We start from the raw sequence: 24335 nt of genomic DNA on the forward strand, positions 1-24335 counted from the left end.
TCAGTTGGAGATCATCCAGGTCACAGAGAATGTACTGTTAATTAACTGGAGATAACCGCAAATATTATTTTATTGCGTACCTGCAGCCTGTCTGGGTAAGCATGTGGACTAAATTAAAATATTCACTTATCATCTGTTGGCATGACTCTTTGTACTTTTTGTTCTTCAATCATTGTGATTTTTGTTTTATAATCTGTAAAAGGTATAATTTAACTGTTCCACCAAGACGTAATACACAGACTAGGTATCAATATTTAATGCAAATTAGACTGTTTTTCACTCGAAACCAGAAAGTAGTTTCGAAATTTCCATCCATTGTCCTGGCTAAATATAAAATTCCTTGTTATGGAAAATCTAACAAAGTAAACTAAGTTTGTTAAAATCACTTTGCCTCTAATCTGGTCTGATTCTTCCTAGTGGTCAATTTGATAAAAATCAAACCTGATTTCAAAGATATAGTAGAATAAATACATAAACACACTGACCGCTAGGGTGCTATTATGTGCCCAATGAGCTTTCCTGTATGTTAACCCTTCCCTTTGATCACGGTAAGCTAAAAAGTGAGCTTTTAGTGTTGCATTAGTTTGGGGTGGAGTGCGTTAGACACTTGCTTAATCTGCCAATTTCCTTTCATAAAACTTAACAGCACAAAGTACAAATACATACAATATGTGTGTCCTTGTTAGCATGAGAAAGGTGAGTGCTTTTTCAATCTTCACATGAGCACACAAGTCTTCTGTGACACTTTAGTGTGAATACGTGGACCATCTATCATACCATTACATCACATTACCTATTGAAAAGTGTCTTTAATCACATAACTATTGTAAATTGCACATACCAAATCTTACAACTCACGAATGTGCTTCTATTTCATAGCCTTTACCTTTCACGATACTCTAGCGTCATTGGAGTGGAACCTTAAACAGAGAAGAAACCTGTGCAAGCTGGATTTGTTTATTGTTAATTCACTACAGTATGATGCGTAGTGCAAGAGCAACAAAAATGTAAACATTACATCTAGCATCTAATGAAAACAAGGTGCAAAATGAATTTGAAAATTTCATATATTACAGGCAGAAATAAAACCATGACAAGCCATTTTAGGCACATAGTTGTGCTGAGAGATGCTTAATTAAATATGAATACCTTCCAACCCTACATGAGGGCTAAATTATGAAGAACTTCTGATCCAACCGTAAAACATTATTTTAATATAAAATATATAAAAATGCATACTTTAAAAAGCCCCTACTTTTGCAACTAAAAGGCATTGCATCTCACGACATTGTACACTTCCCTTCCATTTCAATGTTGTAGGAAGACACGGTGGCATAGGAAAATGACCCTCTGGCATCACGTTACTATACATTTGACTCTGTAGCATAAAGAGTTTGTTTACCAGATTGCCACATAGGTTTTTGGACATATTGAAAGATTCTTGCACAAGAGTGGTGTAGCTCTTACATGCCATGCATACTGCACACAATCAACCCAACTGCAACTCAAATCACTCAAAAATATCGCTATCACACAACACTCTGGATTCAGCTCTGATGAAGATTCACTCACATAGCATGATGGATACTTAAAACGGAAACTGATAGCTTGACCAACTTTTCATTAATTCCACTTGAAAGCTCTTGGAGAATATTTAAACTTTGATTTCCAAAACAGTTGAACTTTTAAGGTAATTTTTTTTAAACAAGATGGCGACCTTAATGCAGAAGTTAGGTACCCTATCCTGATGAAGCAAAAAACTTTTTTCCACAACGTTGATCCAATTACACATGCACTATTCAGAACAGGACCATCTCTAGAGCGACATACATGCTTCAAAGATGTGAGTACTTGATGTTCTGTGAAATGTTACATATTTCCTGATTTTAGACCTGTTTTTCAATATGCCAGCACTCAATGAAGCATTGGAAACAGCTTGAGAGTAGTGTTAACAATTTCAAGGTTTTGTTACATTGCTGAATATAACTCAGAAGAACCTCTCTGGAGCAAAGCAAGGATTAAATGCCTCTATTTCCTCCAACACCCCAATGTAATCAAGAATCAACTTATTTTTGTTTGTTATCATTTATTACCCAAATAGTAATAAAAAGTCCATTCATAATGAACACTTTTATGACAATAATAGTAAGAAATCAAACCTAACTGGTTAGTGTTAGACAGAGCGCATTGCTATGTCTAAAAATTCAATATTTGTCTAAATATGAAAAAGAAACTGACAAGTCTGCAATGCTGTTAGTTGACAGCCCAGTAGGTGCAGTAATAAACTATCTATATGCATGACTATTATTAACATACCTTTGTGGTAATGCTGTAAGTGTACATATTAATTGCAGCTCAAGATATTGATTTCAGCTTGCGCTGGGGATTAGAGAACACAGTATCAGTGACCAGAACTACGATCCTGATGGTATTTGGACTTGTTCCTTGAATCGTGCGCAAGTAGTCTGTCATCATTCCCAGAGAGAACTGCCTCTGAGTCAAATGGAAGTCGCCTTATATCACTGTAAGCCTGATACATTGAATTTTGACCCTTTAAAATCACTTGACCTCTTGAATACTGAAGCCGATTTTTAAAATGTCCGTAAATGACCCATAGTGTGACGCTTTCAAGATGGAAAACGGAAATATGTAGATTTTGTAGAACAAATGCTCCATATTGCAATCAGGGACCTCAACGTGATGCTTTTTATAGTATGTCTGCATCACCCAAAGTAGTATAAGCCAGCCAGAGGCCTATTAGTTGCAGCAGTACAACTGCAGCACTAAACGCCAACAGCCAAGCTTTGGAAGGCAGTGGCCGGAGAACCCATTACAAAACCAGGCACTCACTTGTCAGAAAACTTCATATATAATCACATCTACCTGCATGACTCATTCCAAGCATGACAAAATACTTTTGTTTTTGTAGAATATAAGCCCACCCAATGTGTTGTGGCTCTAATACCGTAACCATAAATCACAGAGGAGATTTGAGTCTTGTAGCAGCTGCCCCATTAGCTATTCATTGCATAAATCAACCACCAAACTGCTTGTTGAATAAATGATGACAGCTGTAATAAGTTTTTCCACACATGTGGAAGGCAATAGTCTTATTCGAGAATCAGCATAATAAAGTGGCATCACACTGACTAATACGAGCAAAAGTAAAGAAACAGTTTTTTTTTTTTTTTGTTGAATATTAAATGCCACATTTACAGCTGGTGAAAACTGCAAAAGTGTTTACTGATTGCTTGACCAAAAGGGAAAAAAAATGCACAAGGCCTACTTAAGATGAAAGTTTCTAAAAATATAAGCAGTGCATTCTATTCTGAGATGGCAAGAGAGGGAACATTTGTAAAAAAACAAAACAAAAAAAAAAACACTTGAACATCCCAGTCAGTCACTCAGAGCAAAAATGATCAGTCTCCTTAATCATGTGAGGAAGCTACACACCTGAGCTGACTGCATGGAATAATGCATTATTACTGTTGCAACAGCTGTATCCATGTCAGCAGAAATGCACATGTGCAGGTGCACAGAACAGAATCCACAAGCAAGCAAACCTTCGGCATGCAAGCGCACACCCAGGCTTAAACCCCCACAACTGTCAAAGTGGAAACAATGAAATTCTAAAATAGGTCATCTTTAAAAGCTGCATCAAAGAACAGCGGAGCCGCTATTAAGCCAGAGTGAAAAGTCTGCTAAGGTCCTCACGTAACCCAGCGTTTCCTCAATCTTAGCAGACCCGCCAGAGAAGGCAGTAGCAGTGACACCTTGGTCTAAAAGGTTCTGAAAATAAAGTGTGTCAGAATGACCTGATGTGCATGAACCCATGAACCTGTGGTTAAAAACAGCCACATGAGCAATCAAGCACACGAAGTACCTGGACTATTAGCTATCTGTTGGAAGATGGCCCGTAAAATGCATAGATTTTATACAGAAGGACAAATGTAGAATTCATGACATTTTTACATCCTCTAGTGCAATGGTGTCTAATTTTTTCACAAAGGAGGAATTCAAGAGGAAATTACATGAGGACCACAATTTTTTTATTACCTTATTAGATTTTTTTTTTACCTCATCAGCAGTAAACTAAAAAGACTATTTTAAAGAAACAAACAAAATAGTCTAATTAGTGCAGAAAAGTAAACTGTAAAAATATAATGGGTCTAAAACATAAAACATGGTTGCATCGATGCCTTACAGTTATTGTGCATCTAAAAATAATAAGTATATTGGGGAAATACTTCATCATTTTTGACATTCATCTCAGAATATTTACCTCACAATAACATAATATATAGATTCATTACACATAGATTGAAATATTTCAACCCTTTATTTCTTGTAATTTTCAGGATTACTGTTTATAGATAACAAAAGCCCAAAATTCAGTGGGTTGTTACATAAGATGAATAAAAAAGAATGTTATAAAATATTATATTATTTTGTTATAAACTGCACAAAATCATTCTAAGGCCAACAACAGTGATTCCAAACAGCATTACTGTTAGTACAGCTAATGGAAAGAGTTGATAATTTTCCTTGTAATAAAAGCCTTTACAACTACCAGCTGTGCAAGAACCACAAAACTTTGAAAAAATCTATAGATTTCATCGGTAGAAAGAATTAAATCCAAACTGAATTTAATTTTGAAACTAAAGCCTCTTCTGGTCATATTGTCAGCTGAAATGTAGGTTCATACGTAAACAGATGACAAAAATATGTTTTTTTTTTTTAGTTTCTTATGTTTGATCATTGTTGATGAGGTAATGAGGAAATATTTCATGATGAATTGTTTCCATTTTCGTATTGCAGAAAACAAGGCCCTAAAAGGTGGACTTGAACACACTGTACAAAATGTATTATATTTACATGCATTTTGCAAGAAATATAATGGGAGATTAAATGCATATAAACTAATGTGCAAGTGCTTAACTGCTCTAATGTGAGGACATCCTCTTTAGTTCTCCAGTATCAGCACTGTGGTGTAATTATGTTCCTAACTGAGTAGGCTGTTTTCTTCAATAGCTTTATAAGGTTGTTAACTTTATGAGAATACCCAGAATCCTGGGAAATATTAGTTGAATGCTAAAATGCTTACTAGACAAGAGTAAGAGCTATGGTGGATGTATCTTGGTAATGAAATAGAATACTTGCAGATGCTTAATTATTACAGAAATAAATAAACTGTGCAAAAAAACGTGAAAGTCATGCTGAAATTAAAAAAAGATAATTCTCTACAGATTATTGTTAATCATTATTATTTAGTTAGTTCTAATTCACAAAATATTTCATCCCAGGCCATTTTAAGATAAACAGGATCACATTTTATCCAACGGAAATAGAAATATCTAAATCAAATTATCCAGTTCAAACCAACACAATCCAATTACAAACACATCTGATGTCGATCGGTAAAAAGTTATCTGCCCAAGAAAGCTAGTATGAATGCATTGTATCATTATCCAATTAATACCACAGAAACAGGTTTTGTTGAATGAAAAAGGAAAAAATAAGAGTTTCAATGCATTTTATTCATCCCATTATTTAATCAAAAAAAAAAATACAGGGCATATGTTTCAAAGGCATTCATGCAGATGGACTCCTTTGTATAAGCCATAAATATGTCACTTCAAGAAAAGGGTAGTGCCTAGATCAGTGTACAGTATCTATAGATTAGCAAGCTGATGGTTAAAAACCCTGGTGTAGCCAGTAGCCATGGGGCTTCCATCCAGGCCATGAAAGCATTAGCGAACAAAATCTGATGTCGCGTGTTTCTGAATTCACTCCGTGCAAATTTTCCTGCTTAACCAGGACAGACTATCAGTGGCAAAGGCCTGATAAGAGTTCCCAGAGTTCCTTCTCCCCAGTTACCCTTTCTAGCTCACCATAGAGACTGTGAGGTGTTCCCAACCCATCTGTGAAATAATCTCTCCAGACTCTCACGGGTCTGCCTTAAGGCCTCCTCCTGAAGACCTCAATTTGAAGGCCTCCCGAAGGCATCTTTAGCATCTTTTTTTCCAAACCACCTCAAGTGACCTCTTTCATTGCAGAATTAGCAGGAATTATTCACAAAGGCTTTTGTTTGTGACACGACTCGCCGTGTCATCTGTTAGCTTTAATAAAAAAACAAACTTACTATTCTTTCAAGAGATGCAATAGCCCTGTTCAGGAGCTCACTCTTGTTTGTTGTTTGTTGAAGTTATCATGCCCCTATTTACTAACAAAACATGTATATTGGAAGCATTTGGAACTACATTACAATCACAAATATACATGTATAGTACATACAGTCATTTTCAACTGATCACATTTGTTCAGATGAAGCTCGTTTGTGAGATTAAAAGTATCTTTTGATGACTAATAACCTTCAACCAGGTAATAAACATACCTTTCATTAAGCCATGTTTCTGTATTAATGGTTTTTATTGGTCTGATTTAATATTCTAATCTTAATTGTTGGGTTTTCATAGCCACAAGAGGAAAATCATCATAATTAACAGAAATAAAGGCTTTAAAACACCAGTCTCTGTGTAATTAATCTCTACAATGTGTTTTGCTAAATGAATTGAGTTACTGAAATAGATGAAGATTTCAATATTATTGTAATTTATTGAATATAACTGTAGATGTTTATATGAAGTCATCTTGAAAAGGTTTTACGGGGTACTTAATGGGTTTGTATACTTGTGGTTAGTGTAGTGTGAAGTCAAAGCCAAACAGCATATTTTTTCAGAAATCTGCACAGCTGATTCATTAGCATCTCTAAATTTACCACTGTGATCTATCAAAACTTCAAAGGAGTGACAAATTACTGAGCACTTGACCCATGTATGCACATTTGAGTTACTTTAAATGGAACAACTAGGATAAGAATCCCCCTTGCTTTCTTTGCAGCTAGTGGATGTGGGCCAAAAAAAATTAGACATTATCTTAGTCCAAGGGATGACAAAGAAGAAGCACAAGGCAAGGCAAATCACTAGCTGGTATTAGATTTAGATCCAGTATCCAATACAACAAAATACTAGAATAATTTTAGCAATTTTGTTTACAAATTTGTTTCTAGTCAATGGCCAATTTTCTCGAGATCAACAACACGGACAATCTCTGCAATTATTTCAAATCGCATGTGGTCCCTAGGTAAAACTAATCCCGTCAGAATATCTTAAAATATGTTCTGTTTTATTCTTTTAGGATTCGTTTCCATGGAATATGCTGAATTTGGAAATGTTGGCAGCTTTTTTGGAAATATCAGACTTACATCAAGGATCAAGAGGTTATAAATTATATTCATGGAGACTGCTGCTTTACCAAGACTCACTGGCTGTGGTAAACAGGCTGAATGCTAATATAAGATCCAGAGAATTTTTTTTTTTAACTCTTTAGTCATTTAGAAGAAAACAGTAAAAACTCACTTAATAGCAACAGCTCTCACAATGATGTCATCTCTCCTCCTGACATAAATAATAAATGATGGCTCCCAGAAGGAAGGCCAGGAAAAAATATGTTCTTATATATTCCAACATTATAGATCTTAAACAGAGATCAGGATCCGTCAAAATCAGATGTGGCAGGTCGAAGCTTTATGAAGAACAGAGATACAAGACTGGCCAAATAATTTGCAGCATATCCTGGAGAAAGATTTTTCGTCATGACTATGAATCTTCATCAATCTCTGCATTAATATCTGAACATACCTCAATTTTCTAGTACAGGGTTGCCGGACATACAACAATTAAAGGTTACAGCTACAACTTTTTCAACAAACAAGTATTTTTTCCAAAATAATGCATTCACAGAACGCCTAGAGTGCCGCAGAATAAAAGTATTAACTCTATGGAAAAATAAATATATGGTATCTAAATAACTGTTTTACAAATTTTGACAGGTCCAATATATGTAAATATTTACTCTGGTTATGATGCTGTTGATACAAAATGATTCTGCGCAATGGCGATTAGTAGGTCGAAGTCATGTGAGATGGAGCTCAATTGTTGCCAGATCGTAGTAGCTCCGTCATAGCGCTGAGAAATGGCTGATTCTCAGTGTTTCTCAGTTTCGAGCGGACCAAAAAAGAAGCAAAACAAGGGTGAACATCGGCCAAGCTTTTGAGCTTTGGTGTCGACTTATGGAAGCAAAGGGGCTCAGAAGTCATGCGGAGATTGCCGCTTTCTTTCTGGACAGGTAACTTAATGTTTGCCGAGGCTAACCTGGAATGCTGACTGACCTGGCAACCGGCTGGCAAACAGTATCGTGCGAGTGCGCCACCTACTGGTCAGAAGGAGCAAAACCTTTAGCTATCTCTTTTAAATTAATTCTATCATTTTACTCTTTGTACTAGGGTTTGTATTTGAAATGTATGATTTCAAATATACCATAATGTACAATAATTGGACCCCTTCTTTATATGGTTATGTTAAACAACCAGCACAATGGGAAATGGATCCTGCACTGTTGTGACTTCTGCTCCAACTAATAATTGCAAGCTCAGCCTGAATCGCAGAGTTGCATGTTCCAGGTAAACCTCTTCATTCACGCTTTGTGCTGAACAACGCTACCTACATTTGCGGCACATCATAGACACACTATTTTCTGTTGCCAAAGTTGCTCTGCTGCAACACTGAAGTTTTACCAAAGAAGTATTTAGGACCATTACACATACTGCACTTTTTATATGCAATTGTTTTGTGTGCCTCCGCATGAATATGGAGGCTGTGTTCTGCCCATAAGTGTTTTTAACAACTATTCTATTGGTGAAAAAGGAATTACAGACTATAATATGAACGGTCTTTTATCACAAATTAATGAATTAGAGTGTCCTAAACCATGTCAGAAGGCAATTTGCAAATATTTTCCTCAAACTATATGATCATTCTAATCCACTAGAACAATATTTCAGCGCTTTATATCTAGTAACCCTGATTTGACAAAATAACTGCCTCATAGGGGAGTGGTGGCCTAGTGGTTAGAGAGCAGGGCGCTTGCATTCTGGAAAGGCTGCAAGTTCTTCAATTTAACTCCCACAGACTGCCACTCTGGGTCCCTGAGCAAGACCCTTAACCCCAGAATGCTCCCTGGGCGCCACACAGTGGCAGCCCACTGCTCCCTAAGGGATGGGTTAAATGCAGAGGACAAATTTCACTGGAATGTACATTGCAGCCACAACTAAAGATGATTATTATAACATAACATAATGCACTGGTAACACATGACTCGTTAACATTTGAAGTAATGAGTCTTGCACGTTTTAAATAGCCGCTTTTTTAACTATCTATAGCAGATAGCTGAGCTATAGTGCTAATGCTATCTTGAACGTACCAAGAAGAATTAGCGAAGATTCAGTTTCAGCTGTTTGAAATTTTAAAGCTCTTCAGATACAATTAAAATGTTAGCTGCAGCTAACAATCTTACAGCTAAGATTTTTTTAATCACCCATGCTCTAAAAAAAATCCATGTTCTTTGCTGTTGCCTGTGTGCGAAGTCATTGTGACGTTAGGCCAGGTTTGCCATATCTTTCGAGAGAAACAAGCAACGAGCTCTATGAAAAAAAGCCCAACAGGCAACCAAACATGCTGTAATATAGAAACCACTTGTAAACAGTATGAGTCTATGTATTTATTATGGTATTATACATAAGCAATTGTGAAACTGTACTAAACACTTTATCATCAAAACTTCAAATAACTGAAATGATTTGAACAACTTATAATTTAAACTTTTATCAAACAAACAGCAATTTTGTTTGATAAATTTGAGTAATTTTTTTTTGTCTTGTGCCTTTTTTGGGGCAGTGAAACCCACAGAGCCATGTTTGTTAGCCACAGGGAAAATAAATGTATAGCTTTTTGTGCTTCTTTGGGGTCTGCCATGAATGTGTTTGGGGTTTGCCAAGTCATCTCGGGCGGGCGCAATAACCAGGGAATGGGAGCATGGAAAGGACAAACTACCTTTACCACTCATGTTTTGCTGCTTTATCGTGGGGAGCTGGGAGATAATAAAGGGGTTTCACTTGGAAAGAAAGACAGAAATAAGCAACTTCTGGTTCTAAAGCCAGCCCAAAAACTGTTACCTGTAACTCGGGAGATTTGCAAGCAACTTTAGAAAAAAACAAGCCCCAAAGTCGCTTATATCAAGCAGACTTGACAACACTGCTATGTTTTTCAGGCTTCACGGGCAAAAACTGGAGTCTTGGACACTGCCACTTCCTGTCCTAATGGACCAGGGGGAAAAAGCTTGGCCCAGATACAAAGGGACACCTAGTCATAGTCGCTAGCATAGTTTGATAACAGGGTCTTGCAACCTGGCTTTGGGAGACCATGCATTTACAGGTATGATAACTAAATATATTACCGTTGAGGTTGTCTCCACTGAGACTGAGGTCAATTAAAAGACTGAAATTAAAAACTTTCTCAATGGAACTTTTAACAACTTTGTGTTTTAATATGCAATTAGGGTTCCTTTGTTTTAAAATGAATCAAGACATGCTGTTTAGCTGATGGGTTTAGGCTTAAGATGCAGTAGTTTAAACTGACTGCAGTGTTTTGGATTGCTTAATTTGTTTAGGATGCTGAGATCATATTTAATTCGAAACGTGCAATGCTGTCGTACAGCAGTGGATGGCTTTTCTCCTGAGTCTCTGCTCGACTAAAGAGAGGGAGAGTGGAACAACTCTGAAACCTCAGACTACCAGGAAAATTGCAACAAAGGCATTGATCCTCTGAACAATGGCTACATGACAGATCTGATGATGGCTGCAGAATTGTTTCCCTAAAGAGGGGAGCAGAGAGTAAGCGGCAGACCTAGCTACCAAAACAGCCATCATATTTGAGCAAAACAGTTCAGAAAGCAAGTCAAAAACACCCGGAGAGATTATTTCAGGTTGCTGTGAACCACTCGAGTATTAGATGATTATGATTTGGCAATCATTAAAACAAAACATAACCCTGAGTGGGCCACGCATCACTACTGTCTGCAGTGAGTCACCTCACAGTGTAAGCAGCAAGATCTGAGCCAACTGAGAGGTTTCAGTGTAATCCAACATCCCCTGAGATGATCATCAAAACCTCACGGATCACACTTCAACACGCGCGGCACAGAAAAGGTTTAGCACATGGCAGGTGGAGGAGCTGAGGGGGCGACCAACAGACAATAAACCGACTGTCTCTAAAGGAGTTTCACATCTTTTAAAGAAAAAGGGGAAGTAGTCAGTGAGAAAACTATGATGCAAGAAACTTTTATACCTCCTGAGATGAAACGACTCATTGTCTGATCAATGCTGAACTATATGATTAATCTTAATCTATCTTAATGTCTAGGTGTGAACCTACATAATATTAAAAAGTGCTCTTTAAGTAGGAAAATTGGCAATTGAAGAGGTCGTTAGGGTCTGAATTTTCTGAGTTTTCAGCAGATCCCCCTCCTGCCACCTGTTGTTGCTATCTGCTGGTCAGCTGGCTGACAGAAGCCTCTAAGTACCTCATTTACAAGATAGACAAATTTAAGATTATCAATCTTATTAAGTTGCAAAACTAAAGTCGGCAGGCTATTGGTGGCATGCTTGATAAGCCATTGATAGCAGGCTAGCCGACGAGCCAATAGCCAGAAAAATAACAAACTGACATCATCTATACACACCCAATAGGGTTTGCCAGGATTGTCAGCAGATGTCCAGGTTAGCCCAGAGTTTTTGTGACTATGCAGACAATGACAATAATACCCCCCCCCCCTTCAAATGGAAAATCCCAACCAAAAATTGCAAGCCAGACCAGGAAAGGAAGGAGAGACAAAAAGACAAGGTTTTCAAAAAATATGATGTGGGGAGTTTTATTGTTTTCCCCACCTGGATAAGTTATCTCCCAAGGACTCCAACAATACAAAAACTGTATTGCCTTCCGGGTGGAAAAACAATGTATTCTTTTTTAGCTGTTTTTTTCGCTTCTTCTGAGTAAACTCTATCCAAACCAGGGCATTATTGCCCCCTATGCCCCCTGTAGTTAAAACTGTTAATCTCTGAGTGGAAGGTGGTTGAACAGCATAGCCCGAAACTAGTATGAATACCAGAGCGTGTGCTGATGAGGTCCAAGCGGCTCTCGCTTACAGACATGGCCAGGTCCTAAAGAGCAGAATGGTATAAAGGGCTATTATTCTGTGCAGCAGTTAAACACATTTTTTGCTTAAGTCTGTGTCAAACTCAAAATGATACATAAATAAACAATTGACCCTGAGAAGATTAATAAATGTTATTTATTTTCAAAGCAATATGAATCATTGTTTCTTTTCTCCTTTAAATAAAAGTAATATATGCTGAGTTATTTTGTATATCCACGTACAGGATGACACCGTAGAATTTTTGCTCCACAGTGTGAGAATCTTGTGCCAGCTCATGTCTAGTCTCCTAACAATTTTACATTACTTAAAGTCCTATATATTTGTTAAAAAAAATGCTTGTCAAGCAAACCTACATCAACACGGGGGTGGGATGGAGGGGGGGGGGGGGGTCAGCCTTAAAACTGTAGAGGCGGGGGCAGCTGGGCATTCAGGCTGGCTTTTTAACACATCCCCAAACTGCAGCACTTTGCAGATAAATGACCATAAGTACATTTGACAACTGCAGACTGCCAAGTATTATTGCCTCCAAAAAGACAGGTTGCAGCCACATTAAAGAACCGATTGTGCTGACAGTGCACAGATACTCCTAACTGCTGCAGTGAAGACTCTTGTTGCTTTTGCACGTTTCCTTTCACCTATAACCAGCTGCAAATACGTGACTACCGTCAAGCTGCCTGGGGGAGGGAAGGTGAATTTTCCAGCATGCATCAGATGGCATGATGTGCTCCATAGGTTCAACATGGAGCTGTGAGATGTTTGGCCCTGCACTGCACTGCACTGATGGGAAGCTCAGCAGCAGGAGTAGTGCGGACCAGTGATTCAGACCAAACACCTTTAGTAGTTCGGAGCTACGGCGCTGCCGGCGTGCTCAGCCCAGTTATAGTGATGCAGACTGCGGTGCATTTATTAACAGAGGAAGGCAGACACGGCACCGTGCATGCAGAGGCTGCACGGTGGAAAATGGACGCCAGCATCCAGCCACAGAGCAGACAGGGAGACAAATCACCCGTTAGGACGCGGCTTCACTTCAGTCATCCACCGCAGAGAGTGGCTGACCAATTTCTGCAAATTCAACAGCCTCACACCTGCCGTGCGAATGCAGAATGGGGGGTGGGGGGGGGTGAGTTGAGGGGGGGGGGGGGGTGCTCCATCCAAGCAGGCAGTTACTGGGGCTTAATCTGCATAAAAGACGTTGTAATCGCTAATTATAGGCCCGCGCAAATAGACGGCAACATTTATCAACAGCGTTCAATTAGAGCGGTGGCAGAAGTCTGAAAATTACTATCATTATTTGTCTCTGCAGAGCCCACACTGTAGCGCTGTTAATAGGTGAGTGAAGCGGATTAATGTTGCATGTAAATTACACTGGACAAACTTGTGATCCGTAACACCGCAAAGTCACAAACAACACTGTCACAGTGGGATTGTTAAAAGAAGCGTGCAGACGTCTTACCTTCAGATCTCCCCCCTTTTTTTGCCCCCTTGTTATTTCAAAATTTCAACAGCATCGTTGCACTCCCCAAGAGAAGGAGACCGAGGGAGGGAAGAAGAAGACGAGGGGGGGTGGACGGTGGAGAGGATAAATAATCGAGGCAATAAATAAATAAAAAAATATATTTTAAAGGGGTTTTTAGCAAGAAATTGTGGAAAACGGAAGCACTCAATGGAGGTTTGCAGCGATTTAAATTAGTCTCTGATGGGGGAAGATTGAACATTGCATTACAAAAAAAAAAAGAGGCTAATACAGGACACGTCACTGAGCACGGATTTGTCTGCCGTGGATGTGGCCGCTGCTTGTGTGTGTACTCGGGGAGAATGCGTCTCCCCCGCCCCTCTGGTTGGTTGGATGAGCGCTCGCCTGCCTCCCTGAGTGCGCTGAAGTTGGCTTCCGATTTAAAACTTGCCTGAAGGGTTATTCTGCTGCATTTGACTACTTTGGACTACTTTTTATTTGCTTAATAAAAAGTATTAGCGAAAACTTAAATACTCATAACAGTCAAACCTACACTGAATTACCCTATGCTCTTTGTGTTGAAAAAAAAAGGTTTTGTTTCTATGTCTTTAGACAAACTTAAAACGGTTTCATCTTAAAAACTAGACCACTTAGAAAAATCTAGGCACAATTATTTTACACTGACGACGTATGGAAAACACAATTTGTGACGTGCTAAACCTTTATCATTGTGCGAAAACAAAAAACAGCAGATGGAAACAAAAACAGAAAGAGAGATGATTGTGATCATAGTTTGTTGTTTGTGAAACCTAAAAAAAAAAAACTAAACTAAACTAAAAAATATGCAGAAAAACTTTTCAAAGGCCTTTTTTTAATAGAAAACTACACTGCTTGAAAGAAACAAAACTTTACGCAATAAGTCTGTACCTGTCTACCAGGTGTAGTTTTCAAACTAGACCCCATCCAAGGTAAAGACACCAAAAAATAAATAAATGAAGCTTAGAATTGTTCTTTTTTCTTTTTTCTTTTTTTTTAGAAATTAAATAAAGGTTCCACAAATCATCAGTTGTGTTTTTTTGTTTTAATGAACGTAAATAAAACCACAGTTCACTTTACCCCGACATTTGAATACCGTATAACACTAACAAAAACAATTTTTAATACAGAAATTTTAGCCTATGCTGAAAAGTCTGCCCATGTAATATGCAGTAAATGCTCTCAATATTTGGTCGGGGCTCCTTTTGCAAGAATTACTGCATCAATGCAGCACTGCATGGGTACGGTCAACCTGTGGCTCTGCTGAGGCGCTAAGGAAGCTGTTTAAAAAGATTCAAATTAAAAGGGTATGTTTTTTTTTTATGTCTAATAAAACCAATTCACCCAGACTTAACAAAGTGGTTCAGAGACTGGATTTTGCATTACTTTGTATTAATGAAGGATCTTTGAGGGCCCTATTGCCACTTTAAAAAGGGGGAAATTGTTTAGATTACACCTGCACCCACTTGCGTCAACTGCATTACATATACAGTGATTAGATAACGAGATGAGCAAAAGGAGGCAGGAAAAATTCATGTATTTACCCAAGAAATAGAACTCACGCTACACACAAAGAAAATAAAGAAACTAGAGGGAGAGAAAATGTATCTGAGAAGAGAGGTGACCACACAGAGTTGATGTCTCAATACATATCTTTTAGAGTTCTGGTGTGAAGAGTGTAATCTCTTCTGTCATCATCTGTTGGGTTAGCAGCATCAGAGCAATTGACTTAAAGGAGCAATATGTAATAATGACACCAAGTGTTTCAAATCGAAACAGCACACAAATCATTTTGACAGCATCACGCAGGTTGCCAAGTCAAGAGAGACAAGGATGTTGTGCGGCAGCATTTAAATAATGAGTGAAGCCTATTTAGCCAAAGTAAGAAGTTATTGTTGAATAAACAGGTTGCTCACAGATGGGGTCAACAGCTCGCCACTGACAACAACCCACGCCGTTTCCTCAACGGTTTGTTGCTGCTGTGAAACGTGGCCAAATACCCTTCCCACTGGCCCCTCTGAATTTTTTACTTACACAGCATAGGAATATGCTGTTGGTGTCAGAGTGGCAGGCACTATGCAAATTCCAATTTCTTCTTATTGGTTAGAATAATATAAACAAACCACTAGAGTTAATTGATTGTTCAGAAATAAAACAAACAAATAAACCTCTTGCTTACATGTAGAGGAGGAACTTTGGCAACTGTGCATCTGTTTTGAAATGAATTAGGTCACCCAGATTTCTCAAGCTTTCAAATGAGTCACCAATACTAATCCATGTTTTACCCTACCTCAGATCGTTTTCCATTTTGAAGGATGCCGAGGCTTCTAAGGTATTGTTGAGACTATTTCTGGTCAGCTTGTCTTACTGGCTTCCATGTTTGCAGGCTGCTGCTCTTTTGCCAAGATAAAATGCTGCGCTCTGTTTTTGGGAACCCTGGGAACTCTCATATGATTGGCTCAGGAAGTAAGGATGAGCCAATCATATGAGTTGGCTCACCAAAGTATTTCCGCACCGTATCTCTAGGTTTGAAAGGAGAAAAACTTAACTAAGACATTATTGATGGAAAGGACCGTTTGTTTATAGGGAATGTCACTGCCACCCAAGGGAAACAAATGAGTGATTTTTATTAATTTCACAGTAAATTTCTGACTAATTGCTCCTTTAAAGAAGCTAATAAAGAAGGCTGGCTCTGTTCTAAGGAGAGGTCAGAGGCTTCTCCTGATCCACTGACTGTTGCAGGAGATCTTTCCTGCAAACAACCACAAGCATCTACAACAACCCAAGAAAAGAAAAAAACTATAACATGAGTTACAAACAGCATTACATTTCTCTTTACGATTAATGACATATTTTGGAACTGAATTGAATTGAGGACTGTCTTTCACTCTAGCCTTGAGTCTCAAACCATGAAAAAATTACTTTTAAAGAATTTCCAGACTGATAGATTTCAATGATTTAGTATCTCATCTGCTTTTGAATTTCTTTTGATGTGTAAGATCTTTCAGCGCACTTCACTTTGTCAGACAGTTTCTGTTTAAATGATTGAAGCGGACTGGTCGGGGAGCCTGGGTGTTGCTGGTGAAATTTAACTGACCCAATTTGGTTTGGACATCATATCTTTATTTTATTTATCTAAAACAGCAAAAACAAAAGAAATTTGTAAGGGACAGATGGTGCTGCTCTAATATATGCATTTCTAAAATTCCTAAAATTTCCAAGGTTGTTCTAGTTTATGATAGCCTCGTAATATGTAATAACTTATGTCAAAGTTCGACCTGTCATGACTGTATCACTTTTAAATTAAATGTAAAGGGGTTCCAAGCAAAAAAAAAAAAAAAAAAAAAAAAAAAAAAAAAAAAAAAAGAAGCTTTAAAATCAATCAGTTGTGATCTTTTACTGACACACACACGCACACACATACAGAAAAGATGGGGGAGAAGAAACGTTTTCCGAAAATTACAACGTGCATTTTTGTAGTAGGGCCACAATATACCTCAGTTTGAAACGTGGCAACACACTTTAAATGCGGCTGAATTGCCCTTTAGTCAAGTTGAGCATCTCAAGCTCCAAATCGGACGCCAACTTCTGTCTGTCTCTCCCTTTTGCCCCTCTATTTATTTCATCCACATCGCGCCAGACGCATGCAGGCAACTTGTCGCACTCTGCCAAAAAGGGAAAAAAACCATAAAATAAATAAAGGAGAATAGAAATACTCCTCGTTATTGTCAAGTAGTGTGAGATCTGACACAGGGTAGTAACTCCACAGTCTGCTGAGATCACGACGCGGGTTTAAACCCCCTCATTTTACCTCCTCTCTGTCATTCTGAGGGAACTGTGGTCTGGACGTGCTTACTGGAGCGTGTGCCGTGCGCGCAGGGCTTTGTAAGTACCCTGTTAGATCAGGTTCAGCGTGTGCGCGCGCGTGTGCGTTTGATTGTAATATTTTGCTACTGGAACGTCACTGCGGGACACTTGTCCTGCGTGGAAACGCTACTGATCACAGTCGATCTGGGAGACGGAGCCAGAGCGCGGTCCTGCAGAGAGACGTTAAACCATGGCAACGCACATCCACAGGTTAAGATGTAAAAATGAATTAGACAGGGAAATTAATATCGCTCATAGCAATTCATTATTACTGCCACTAAATGAGATCAACAATGATGTATCATGTTTTTTTATTTTTTATATATTTTCATTTGTTGGCTGGGTTAATTCATCAGTGTCTTCAGAAAACGAACCAGTGGCAGAGCTGTTGGTTGTTATGACCTTCAATTGCCATAAAATGGCTTAGCTACCCAGTTCACCCCCCTGTTAAACACACACACGGGCGCGCATACGCACGCACACGCACACATACAGAAAGGAGGGGAGAGGACGAGCTTGATAGAGCTAATCCAGAGTGACGGGTCTTTCATGCAGTAATGGTGAGGGTGAAAAGAGAGATCCACTCAACCTACACACATAAAGTGGAGTACACATTGACACGGATAAACAAAAGAAAAGCACTGAAGCCAGCCCACAGACAGAGAGCGTGTTATCACACAAGGTGTATCAGGAACAAGCCTGGGTTTAGTCTCAGCTGTTGACACAATCCTCGAGTTAATGTTGAAGTTTTGCAGAAAGCATGCTTTTCTTTATTGACCTGTGGATGCTTGATGTGTTTGACTCTGAGCCCCCGACACACATAAATGTCTGCACTGGGCTTTTGATTTTCATTTTGACTTGCATAATAGTTCAGATGGATTCTATTAGGAAATGTTTAATTAATACAAGAGCATCTTCTCACTTCATTACTCCCTAACCCCCCCCCCCAAAAGAAAAAAAACAAACAAAAACCCAAACAAACAGAAAACAGAGGTACAATTACTATTTTTTTCCTTTGGAAATCTCTATTGATTTTGATCAATTTTTATTTTATTTCAGGTCTGCTATTAGGGTGAAAAACAAATAACCTTTACACAAATGCATAGTGGCAAATGCACAGTCAGACCCGTGCAGTCATACACAACTCTGATCAATTGTTGGCTCCAGGCTGTGGTGGCTTGGCGTGACTGAAGAGGGAGGCTGGTAAACACCCTGTGGTTCACTGCAGTGCACCAATTACAGAGATTCCCTTTTATTAAAGGGAAAAGCCAGAAAACAACAGTTCTTCTGCATGTTTTCACCTAACACTCTTAAAATAAAACACATCCTTGCTTTAAATTCTGATAAAATAGAAGATATACAGGCCGTAAACGGTCCTACTTAGATGCTCACACTGTAAATGTAAATGTTTTTTGACATTAAATCAGAGTAACATTTCAAGATAAGATAAGATAAGATAAGATAAGATAAAATAAGAAACTCTTTTATTATCCCACAGTGGGGAAATTCGGGTGTAACAGTGACAAAAACACAGAGTTACACACTAAATCAGTAATGACTAACAAGCTAAACTGATCTAGAATTTGTTATACAGTAACAAAGAATTAACTTATCAGAAAGGCCTGAAGAAAAGGTAACAAATTAATAAATGCAACCAGTAATTTTCAGTTTAAGTCCAGTTCAGTTTTAGCTCAGTTAGGATCATTCAGTTAGTGAATGCCGAAAAATTGCCAGGATTATTTTTGGAGGATATTTTTTACTTTCTTCAGATCTGGAAGTTTGCATACATACCCTTAATATTTGTTGGTCTTGCTTTAACACTGTATGTCTTCATTTGTGTTTTCTTCTTCAAGCCTCCCATAATAGTTTGCTAAACTGGGCTCATCCCCTCTGAAAGAGCTGGAGAAGTCAAGTTTGCTCACGCACATCTTTAAAACTCTTCACACAAATTTGCAATGGGACTGAGCTCCAAAGCAAGCACTTTGTTGTTTTAATACTTTAACCTAATGTAACAATGGCCATCATAACCAGCTTCTTTAAATTTGGTTTCATGTTATGAAATGCTTCACTTATAAACTCAGAAACAGCTTCTTTCCAAGAGCTGGGAGGGCTATCGCCCCCTGCTGAGAAGTTTGTGGTCTATCATGTTACAATCACACTATTAATATTGCCTATTTGCACACTCTTGCACACTCAGGAATATCAAATTGCACATTTCTGTAAATGAAGGCTCAATAGCACTGCAGAAAAATTACCTCACTACTTGAGGTTCATGAAGGAGGGACTGATCCATGTAACATGGCTCATATCATTAGCAAAGGGATTGATATCAGAGCCCTCAGACTCTGATATAAACTTGCATGCTCTAATGCGTGGGAAAAAAAAAAAACTATTAATACTAAGTCTGATGTGTATGTGTGTCATGTTATATGTGTGTATCCTAAGCCGGTGTCTGCCTAAAAAGTAATTTCACCATGGTAAAACATGGTGACAAAAAAGATTCTTGATTCTTGATGTTGCTTTTGGACCAATGGCGTCTTCCTCGCTGAGTGGCCTTTCAGCTAATGTTGGTACAACGATTCGTTTCACTGTTAATAATGACTCTGTCTTTACACCTTCAGACAGCGTCTTCACAAAATCTTTTGTCTTTGGCTTTGAGGGTGGCACACAGTTTTCCCACCAAGACTCTTGTCTCTTGGACACAGAACCAATTTTCGTTATGACTGGTATGATTTCCATGGTGTTAAATTGGTGTGTAATTGTTCAAACAGTTTTCCATGGATAGAAGCGCTTGCCCTAAAATTCAAACCTTCAAACTTAAATTTGCTGCTCCACAAGTGGGTAATCCAAATACCTTGGCATGGTTGTCAAATTAATAATCAATACTAAGTACATTAACTATTCAAAGATACCCCTGTGAGTCAAAATCGATATAAACTGAAATTAAACCAAAATAAAAACCCAAATCAACCTCCCTGCAACCCTTCATCTCAAAAATGATTTTGCTGCTGGATGTTTAAACTCTGCTACATGTCGAGTACAACCTGAAAAAAATATATGACTCTCTGCATCAATAAGACAAATACAAGTCTTGCTCGGAGGACATTGCCCTTTAAGGCAGAAAGAAGAAAACTGTTACAAACATTTGTGTCTATACATCTAAGTCTGCCAGAAAACCGACAAGCTCAATAGGCTAAATCTTCTTGAGGCGCCTTGATATTGGGGCTGGCCCACCAACATTTGTTTAAATAATGAACATGTAAAATTGCAGTGCGCACGCCCAACACGCTGTCAGTAGACAGCTGTGAGGCACAAATCCTCGAGCCTCAAGCTAGGATAGTCCAATCAAAATACTGGAAATGCACACGTTACGTTTACGTTCTGCGGGAAAGTGTGCGACCATCTAGTGATGGTTGGCCTTGCTAGCTCTTTGAAGGATTGATGTGAATCTTTTCTGATCAATAAATTAACATTATTAGTGAGCCTTTATCTGTAATTTTATATATTAATTTTTTATTGCATTTAGCTTATAAAAATGGCATTTCTAGAGTGTTGGTTTATGCTAATTTATCTGTTTAATTTAAAATTTATCAAAGTCAGGTTGTGTGCATCACAAAAAAATCAGTTGCTGCTAATAGGTGTTGGGTTTTTGTGTCCCACTTAACTTATCATGCTGGAGATGGCACTGGGTAGGAATCATCGCTTAAAATCATAAATCAGTTGTTGGTTCTGTTGGCTAATACATTGTGAAGCTACGAAAAAAAAAAGATATTGTAGAGGCTGCTGCTGAATATCTTTGGATAGACAAGAACCTAATTTACACTGTAAAAAGATGTTTTGCATGCACTAGAGTAATGTTTGTTTTGAAACACTTTTGTACAAAATGTACCTTTAATTTTTTTTCACCAATAAAATTTATTTGAATCAACACCAAACTGACAGTAGAATAGAACCACACAGTGGTACACAAAAGATGAGCACGAAAGATGAGCAATTATAATAAAGTAATTGCATGACTGAATCAAAAGGTACAAACTTCCGTAAAAGATATTAACCCTTATGCTAGGTGTTATCGTTTCTACTATTTTGACAAACAGGGAAGGGACACTTAAATTATATATTGGTTTTGCCCAAATAAAGAAAGTTAAAGTCAAGTTTGTTGTATTGTAATTAATCATATTTTTTGCTCTTGACCAGAAATAACCCTGTGCTTTCAAAAAAGTATATAACCGTGATATCAAAAATTGGTATCCAGTATTTTCCTTAGCACCGGTTTCAAGTTTGAAATGTTGGTATTGTGACAGCCCTGCACCTTGGATAAAACATTATGGTCAGTCGAGGCAAAAATTAAGCCCAAAGTGTCAAGAAGTTTGTTTGGGGGAGTCAATATGTGGCTTTTAAGACAAATTTGCTGTCATGTATATTGATGCACTGTTAATACAAAGTTATGATTGTTACTTCCTATATAAATTTGTGATTTAGGTATAACTTCCTATGAGATGTTTAAACGAATATTAGAGGGTGTGTGTTGTATTTTATAAAAAAAATTTACCCAGCGTATATAATTTTGACCTAGTATTGGAGAAAAACTTAAAGAAAATTGCAATTTTCAGTTAATTCTTTAAAGAAAAGCACCAATGATGTATGCTGTACAATATTTCCACCTTGGAAAAAAGAAAGCACAAAACAAAAAAAACCAAAGCAGTTCATATAAACCGGTAAAAGCCCATAATTAGTTTGACATGAATTTTTATAAAGAATGTATTTAAGCTTCCCTCCAGAACTGTGAAGAGCATTTACCAAAAACAAACAGAACCTTCACACATAGAGGATAAAACATAATGAAATATATCCACAATAAAGGTTTTATTAACACAAAGTGAGTTACAGATGTCAACTCTTTAACATAAGTGATTTTCTCACTTTTTTCTCTATTGCTCTTAATCAGATTTTAAAGCGACAGCATAATTGAAGCACTGAAAACATTTGCTTTAGCTTGTTTGGTGATTATAAAAAAAAATCTCCTAAACAAATCAACTGTGGGCTGATTTCCAAGGCAAGAGTTGAGTGTACAGATGTAAAAAGAGCTACAACACGGGAAATAGTAAAGCAGTATCAGAATTTTTCAGATAGTGAAGAAAAACAAACAAATTATAAAAAAGAAGGCATTCGTTTAAAGCAAGAACAATGCATTTATCGTCCACTGGTCGTGATGGAGGTTGCAGGAACCCAAAGTTACTGAAGCACATTTTGATTAAAAGGTTTTCAAGTGCAATGACAAGAGAATGTATTTTTATCCTCTTCAACAGATGCTGCAGACGTTGTTGGCGGGGAAGGCACTGAACTGCCTAACAAAGAGAACTGGGGCTAGAGTTACGTCAACTGTCTAAACAGAAAACAGGAAAACAAACCAGACTGCAGAAGTTTGGTGATACAGCAGCAAGCCCACATCACTCTCTCACCTCTGAGTTTTTAGGAGTTTTTCTCCCCCACATTTAAACTGAAGAAGTTACTTTTCCTCTCTCTGCAGCATCACAGTGATAATTCACACCAATTAGTCTATAATATCACAGTGGTTTTGTATTTCACATTAAAAGAATGTTGTGTAACAATAGACTCTGTTTGGCTATGAATAACTGTTAATAAATTCCAAAGGCAATTATTAACAAAGTTAGTCATTTTAATCAAAATTACCAGGTTGTGGCACCACCTGATTATCAGGAATTAATAGCCAAACAGCTCTCAGTCTCGGTCAGATATTGTTTTATGAATACCTGCCCGGTGAGGTGCGGTATTATTGAACAATAGATGAAGAAGTAAGATTTGTGTACTGGAGTTCCCAAACAACAAGCCCTGCACACTCATATAGCATAAACACAAACAGCTTCTCTCCAAAATACAAACATTTATCATCAGAATATTTCTACTTCAAGTTAAAGTGCTTCTGTCAACAAACTCTTCAGCAATACTAATAACGTTTAACTAGGCTACCCAGTAAAAATTAAAAGATTAAGGAAAACTAATAAACCCCCCAAAATAAAGAAAACTAAATAATAAAGCTGAAATCAATAAATCATGCAGTGATATCACAGTTCAGTGTTATTGTGTATGTTTAAAAACTATTGAATGTGGAATGGGGCAAAATTCTCTTAGTAAGAAGAAGAACTGGTTTGTGTTCAAACCAGTTCACAACACAAAGCAGAGGGAAAAAAAAAAAAACATTCTTTTTAATACGTTAACGTTTTGAAAAGCAGTTTTCTGAATTAGCCATCAACAACCTTTTGGACAACTGGTTCTTAATGCTGCATCAACTAGCCATCGCAGGAATTTATAAACTACTAAGCTAATGGCTCAAAGCAGATATGGACTCACAATATGGCCGTCGGGTGGCAGGCGTGGTGATGTCACATCCAGGATTAGCGGCACAACTAACATCAAAGAAAACAGTAGCTGCTGTGCTATTTCACAACCCTTCTTAGTCCCAGCTGGACCTTTAGGTACCATTATTAAACATATTAATGTGTGTATGAGTGCTGGCGGCATGCTACAGCTGCTTCGCAGCTCGAACAGAACGAGCTGTGTAGTAAACGAGACAGAACTTATAGTGGCTACTGTTTCAGAATTAGCAGAGCTGTGGCTCTAACATTAGCAGCTGAGATAACAGAGACAAAATGTAGCATATTTATAAGAACTCTGCGGACATATTATATGCAGATTAGTGAGTGTGGGTCCCACTAACCCAGGAGTCTTTACTGGTCGTGAACTTTTGGAAACAAATTTGTACCACTGGGCTCAGTGGCCTGTTAGCACTCAAGCTGTAAAGCACCACAAACAAAGTAAAGAATGAAATCAACAATTATGAAATTGC

General features: G+C 37.9%; 1 protein-coding gene and 1 long non-coding RNA gene across 5 annotated transcripts in view; one reads left to right on the top strand and one right to left on the bottom strand.

The window, feature by feature from the left end:
- Nucleotides 1–13916, bottom strand: part of cacng8b (calcium channel, voltage-dependent, gamma subunit 8b) — a 36917-nt gene extending 23001 nt beyond the window's left edge. For 2 of the 3 annotated variants that reach the window (XM_036134975.1, XM_012875210.3), the window contains exon 1: nt 13565–13915. The gene's annotated coding sequence lies outside the window, so the exon portion shown is untranslated. Of the gene's footprint in view, nt 1–13564 lie in introns of all 3 variants that reach the window. The other variant, XM_021322865.2, reaches the window with a different exon arrangement.
- Nucleotides 13917–17252: 3336 nt separating this feature from the next.
- Nucleotides 17253–24316, top strand: LOC118562552. Of its 2 annotated transcripts, none has more exons than XR_004930663.1 (2): nt 17253–17485; nt 22777–24316. It is a non-coding gene; the product is annotated as an uncharacterized LOC118562552 (long non-coding RNA). The 2 variants fall into 2 exon arrangements; XR_004930664.1 differs by lacking the exon at nt 17253–17485 and adding an exon at nt 17500–17677.
- Nucleotides 24317–24335: the final 19 nt, after the last annotated feature.

Source organism: Fundulus heteroclitus, chromosome 3, assembly GCF_011125445.2.
Source record: "Fundulus heteroclitus isolate FHET01 chromosome 3, MU-UCD_Fhet_4.1, whole genome shotgun sequence".
Lineage (NCBI taxonomy): Eukaryota > Metazoa > Chordata > Actinopteri > Cyprinodontiformes > Fundulidae > Fundulus > Fundulus heteroclitus.